This window comes from Diaphorina citri, unplaced genomic scaffold, assembly GCF_000475195.1.
Source record: "Diaphorina citri unplaced genomic scaffold, Diaci psyllid genome assembly version 1.1 scaffold823, whole genome shotgun sequence".
Classification (NCBI taxonomy): Eukaryota; Metazoa; Arthropoda; class Insecta; order Hemiptera; family Psyllidae; genus Diaphorina; species Diaphorina citri.
In genome coordinates this window covers 26,871-33,886 of record NW_007378255.1, presented here as the reverse complement: position 1 = coordinate 33,886, position 7,016 = coordinate 26,871, and positions in this window count along the sequence as shown.

Here is a 7,016-nt window from a genome sequence, read left to right as displayed (position 1 = left end):
CTAACATACGAACATATATCTAGACATCGCGTGACTTCAACTGACTCTGAAGAGCGGCTCCATACATCTCTAATCTGTGAGTGTGCCTCTGGGGTGAGAGAAGGCTCGCATGTTACACACCTATTTAATTCAATTATCAGAGGGAAAAACATCACAAGGTCGAAGAAATGTAAGTTGATCATGCAATCCATCAGAAACATCTAATAACCCGACACCGCCGCGAACCGTTCACAGAAGCCAAGTCGCGAGAGCCTAACGATAATGATTATAATCACAGTTTTGTTTTATAAGGATTTTTAGACCGTAAAAGCAACAATAAAATTGTAAGTCACTATAACTTCTGAATTGATTTTGGTACAACTGTTACCTTATGTACGGATACAAGCCGAACGTGGAAATAAGAAAGTAGAAGGAAAAGCTCGGGAATGTTAAAAAATAAATAACTTTAAAGTTACCAGATATACATACATAGATAACTCATTGAAAACACAAAGTTGATAAAGCCACACTAATACAAATATCAGCAACACCAAAACTTACATCAGGGTTTATAAAAAGGTGAGAAAAACTTACCAATACATGGTTTCACATTGGAATCCAACACCAGAACGATATGAGGCTGAGGAGTTCATTTCAGTTGGCAGTAATCTCTTTACTCGCCTAATCATAGGAATCCAACATTTTGGTACATGTCGCACACAATGTGGCTTGTATGATCTGAAAACAGAGAAAAACGGCATATAACATCTTCCGAAAATACCAATTCTTTGTACTTTAGTCACATCCACTAATGAAATCATGAGCATTATGGTGTTTCAATACGTAATGCGGTGATTTTGAATTGTAATTTCGTCACATCCACTAATATTGAAAACATTTCAGTTGACATTTTCTAGGTTAGTATAACTCTATTACATACTCATGTCCCACAATGGGGTTCTGTATACTATACTCAGCGATCAATTAAACTGTAGTGACTATAGTGAGTGCATGAAAGATCTAAATGTACCTACCATTACAATGAACACTGGACATTACTGTGATCCATGTAATGTACATTGCACTATGAGGATAATATCGAGAACTCCCTGATGTACAAGTGAGTGTTTAAATGTTCCCATGCCAATGCTATAATCCGATGAAATCAATGTGTATCTTACGAGAACCTAGGAGCGTATTATACAATTATTCTTATGCACACAGGATTACAGAGCAGTTTCGGACCTTCATAGTCTGTATAAGCGGCTAAGTAAATAAATATAGGGCATCATCATTATGTGCGCGTGAAATAGCCTTGACAAAAGCTAAAATCAAATTGTCGAGGTGGTCTGTTACATACCCGAGGCAGTGGGTCAATTTTACCGAGGCTGAGATTCTCATAGCACTTGGCGAGGCCGAAAGACGAAGCTATAAGTAGGGCAAGTAATGGCTAAAAAAAGGTAGGAAGTTTAGACCCGTGAAAGCTCAAACACAGCAGAACCTTTTCAATTTTTCAAGAGCGTGGCAGCGCTCCGCTCCACCAGGTCAAACAATGAAAGAACTACCACTTAAATTTACTGTCTTGGGTGCAATAGTCCTACATACTGGACTCCGCACACAGGAATTTCATCAGAAAAGACCTCATTTCAATGTAATGTACTGTCTTGGCGTTGCCGAACGATTGTCTTGCTCGATAAAAACCATACGGTTTACAGAATCGCATTAGGTATTCCCTTTTTTACACACATAATCGCTTAATTTGTGTAAAAAGAAAGTAAGTACTAGAACTACTAGATTAGCATTAGCAGTTAGCACCTAGTGCTGATATTTGAGTCGATTTCAGCCTCTAGATTTCACGTACGAACATGAAGTGATTTCTGCTTTGATTGCCTATTCCAATAGACGGCCTCTTTATCTGCTGTATAAATACGACCTCTTTAAATTGTGCATTCTGAGAAGTTGCACTGAGAACAATACTGATCCAGGTACAGAACAGATTATCGCATAGCGCATACAGATTAAGTTATTCCTAGACGTCTTACCTGTATGGACGTGCCTAGGAATTACGTAAATACTAGATACTCCACGATTCCAAAAGGTGCATGTACAATAATTGTACAGGATGCATTCGGTAATCCTGTACAAAAAAAAGAAAAAAAAAAATGCTTTTTTACATATATTTGAATCTGATAAATATTTTGGTGTAAAATTAGAAACATTAAACCAGTCTACCTAATACCACAAAAAAAAAAAAAAAAAAAAAATGATCTGACAATATATAGACCACACCTGACACTTGGTATCTGGATCTCAGATTGAGAGGTGATTCGAGTTACACACTGATATTGTTTGATTTTGATCAGAAATGACGAGACCGAACCATGTGATAAAACAACATATTTTAAAGCTAACTTTTGATGATTGAACCTATGCTGAATTGCTAGCTTTTACAGAAGATAAACACACTTTGAAGTTGACGCTACAAGGTGTACGTACTCGTATATGTATGATTGTATGAGCATAGAAAATGCTGTCTGATTTTCGGTGATCCGGTGGGTTCAATTATTGCTGTTTGCTGAACGACAATATTGAGAATTGATTTGATAAGTATGAAGTCCTTGTTATACGTTTGATGAAAATTCTGAATTTCCTTTAGAAGAAAAAAATAACGTTAAAGACATCCGAATTATTTCAACTTTAATTTCCACACGCACACATTAATCAGTTCTACCGCAAAAATTACTATAAATATTTGCGAATTATGTTTGTCAAAATTAAAGGTGAATCAAATGGATGAATAAAGCATTTACCTTCCGGGGTCTTGTCTTCAATTGTCCCAGTATGATCTTTAAATTCAGAATTTAAATCCATATCAAGATTAATGATTTGATTATAAGTTTTCAAATGATTACAAGGACTTTTTACATAGATATAGGGATGAAAGTTGCATGTTGTTACATATTTGCTGTATTTACTGGAAAGAGGAAAAAAGGTCTTAAACGTTTTTGATTTTAATTTGTACCAAAAATGGATTTGATTTAATGGATTTGAAAAGTTCACTTTTTTCCTGATACAAATTCAAATTGGATTTACTTCCTTTTTTAGGACGGCTTAAAAATTCAAGACAAATTCTATAGAGGTCTTAAACGTTTTTGATTTTAATTTGTACCAAAAATGAATTTGATTTAATGGATCTGAAAAGTTCACTTTTTTCCTGATACAAATTCAAATTGGATTTACTTCCTTTTTTAGGACGGCTTAAAAATTCAAGACAAATTCTATAACTTTGATACTTTGACTAGTGATCAGTAAGTTGAAATGATAGATCAAACAAAGAATCAAAATTGCTAAATATTAGCAGACAAAAATCAAAAATTTTCTTTGCTGGGAAAGGAACGAAAAGTACTTAAAATCAAAAGGACTGACTTTCTTGAGATATTCAACAAACTGATTTCTACTACTTACATAGTATCAATGTTACATAATTTAGTCTCCAGAACGGAAATAGTTGAATTTTGAGGTTATAAGAAGAGCGTGTGAAAACTTTAAGAGAGTCGTGTAGGTAATTTTCGACAATATTGCACTTACCTACACGTACAAGTTACTCTTGGTTCGAACGTTTGAAGTAGGCATTCCCGAACCTTAACGAACGCATTTTTCACGCAACCCGCCAGCTTGGTATGAAAACACTATAGAGCGGTGTTTAATTTCATCCATTCACCATTTCATCCCGCTAAAGACTGTAGGTTTTTGTAGGATTCTCATCTTTCTCTTCTGACGTTTGGTGAGAGTCTTTGAGAAAGGTATCAACAATGCTACCTGTCTTTAACCCAGATCCTGTAGTTCTGCTGTGACAAAGGTAAATGGGTCTCGGCTTCCTTATAGAACTTGCAATTACAGTGAAAGTTTGAGCGCAAAAATCGACCAACAAAACAAAGGCATTAATGAAACTTTTAACTTGAAAATATTAAGGGAGCTGGGAGAGAAACATCTCATTTATGGAGTAAGGTGAGATCTGAGATGGTTGCTTGTGTATCTACAAGTGTTTCTACCGATTTACGAGAAGGACTTATCCTAAGCTTACTTAATATACGTGTTCAATTAGTAAGAACTAAGGAACATACCAAATACCGATACCCTGGGTTTGATAGATATATTGAGAGCACACACAAACCGTCTCGGTCTATTGCCGTCCAGAGTGGAAATAAGAAAGTAGAAGGAAAAGCTCGGGAATGTTAAAAAATAAATAACTTTAAAGTTACCAGATATACATACATAGATAACTCATTGAAAACACAAAGTTGATAAAGCCACACTAATACAAATATCAGCAACACCAAAACTTACATCAGGGTTTATAAAAAGGTGAGAAAAACTTACCAATACATGGTTTCACATTGGAATCCAACACCAGAACGATATGAGGCTGAGGAGTTCATTTCAGTTGGCAGTAATCTCTTTACTCGCCTAATCATAGGAATCCAACATTTTGGTACATGTCGCACACAATGTGGCTTGTATGATCTGAAAACAGAGAAAAACGGCATATAACATCTTCCGAAAATACCAATTCTTTGTACTTTAGTCACATCCACTAATCACACTAATGAAATCATTATAAGTATTAAGGTGTTTCAATACGTAGTGCGGTGATTTTGAATTGTAATTTCGTCACATCCACTAATATTGAAAACATTTCAGTTGACATTTTCTAGGTTAGTATAACTCTATTAGAAATCATGAGCATTATGGTGTTTCAATACGTAATGCGGTGATTTTGAATTGTAATTTCGTCACATCCACTAATATTGAAAACATTTCAGTTGACATTTTCTAGGTTAGTATAACTCTATTACATACTCATGTCCCACAATGGGGTTCTGTGATTCTTTATGCTATACAGCGATCAATTAAACTGTAGTGACTATAGTGAGTGCATGAAAGATCTAAATGTGCCATTACAATGAACACTGGACATTACTGTGATCATACTATACTCAGCGATCAATTAAACTGTAGTGACTATAGTGAGTGCATGAAAGATCTAAATGTGCCATTACAATGAACACTGGACATTACTGTGATCCATGTAATGTACATTGCACTATGAGGATAATATCGAGAACTCCCTGATGTACAAGTGAGTGTTTAAATGTTCCCATGCCAATGCTATAATCCGATGAAATCAATGTGTACCTATCTTACGAGAACCTAGGAGCGTATTATACAATTATTCTTATGCACACAGGATTACAGAGCAGTTTCGGACCTTCATAGTCTGTATAAGCGGCTAAGTAAATAAATATAGGGCATCATCATTATGTGCGCGTGAAATAGCCTTGACAAAAGCTAAAATCAAATTGTCGAGGTGGTCTGTTACATACCCGAGGCAGTGGGTCAATTTTACCGAGGCTGAGATTCTCATAGCACTTGGCGAGGCCGAAAGACGAAGCTATAAGTAGGGCAAGTAATGGCTAAAAAAGGTAGGAAGTTTAGACCCGTGAAAGCTCGAACACAGCAGAACCTTTTTTCCACTTTTCAAGAGCGTGGCAGCGCTCCGCCCCACCAGGTCAAACAATGAAAGAACTACCACTTAAATTTACTGTCTTGGGTGCAACAGTCCTACATACTGGACTCCGCACACAGGAATTTCATCAGAAAAGACCTCATTTCAATGTAACATAATGTACTGTCTTGGCGTTGCCGAACGATTGATTGTCTTGCTTGATAAAAACCATACGGTTATATAGTTGCCGGTTTACAGAATCGCATTAGGTATTCCCTCTTTTACACACATAATCGCTTAATTTGTGTAAAAAGAAAGTAGGTACTAGAACTACTAGATTAGCATTAGCAGTTAGCACCTAGTGCTGATATTTGAGTCGATTTCAGCCTCTAGATTTCACGTACGAACATGAAGTGATTTCTGCTTTGATTGCCTATTCCAATAGACGACCTCTTTATCTGCTGTATAAATACGACCTCTTTAAATTGTGCATTCTGAGAAGTTGCACTGAGAACAATACTGATCCGGGTACAGAACAGATTATCGCATACAGATTGAGTTATTCCTAGACGTCTTACCTGTATGGACGTGCCTAGGAATTACGTAAATACTAGATACTCCACGATTCTAAAAGGTGCATGTACAATAATTGTACAGGATACATTCGGTAATCCTGTACAATTCTGTACAAAAAAAAAAAAAAAATGCTTTTTTCATATATTTGATCGCATACAGATTAAGTTATTCCTAGACGTCCTACCTGTATAGACGTATACCTAGGAATTACGTAAATACTTAGATACCCCACGATTCTAAAAGGTGCATGTACAATAATTGTACAGGATGCATTCGGTAATTCTGTAAAAAAAAAAAAAAAAAAAAAAAAAAAAAATAAATCTCAAAATTGTATACTGAGGAACCAGAAGCTACTTACATATGTTCTTGAGAATGTGTTGTCCTGATATGTTGGTCTATTAGACTGGTAGTCAAATGTGCTTCAAAGTTCATTCTGACTATTTCTGACACCCTGCAGGGTGATTCTAGATCTTCTTGGTTCGAACGTTTGAAGTAGGCATTCCCGAACCTTAACGAACACATTTTTCACGCAACCCGCCAGCTTGGTATGAAAACACTATAGAGCGGTGTTTAATTTCATCCATTCACCATTTCATCCCGCTAAAGAAGATCTTCTTGGTTCGAACGTTTGAAGTAGGAATTCCCGAACCTTAACGAACGCATTTTTCACGCAACCCGCCAGCTTGGTATGAAAACACTATAGACCGGTGTTTAATTTCATCCATTCACCATTTCATCCCGCTAAAGACTGTAGGTTTTTGTAGGATTCTCATCTTTCTCTTCTGACGTTTGGTGAGAGTCTTTGAGAAAGGTATGAACAATGCTACCTGTCTTTAACCCAGATCCTGTAGTTCTGCTGTGACAAGGGTAAATGGGTCTCGGCTTCCTTATAGAACTTGAATTACAGTGAAAGTTTGAGCGCAACACCAAATCGACCAACAAAACAAAGGCATTA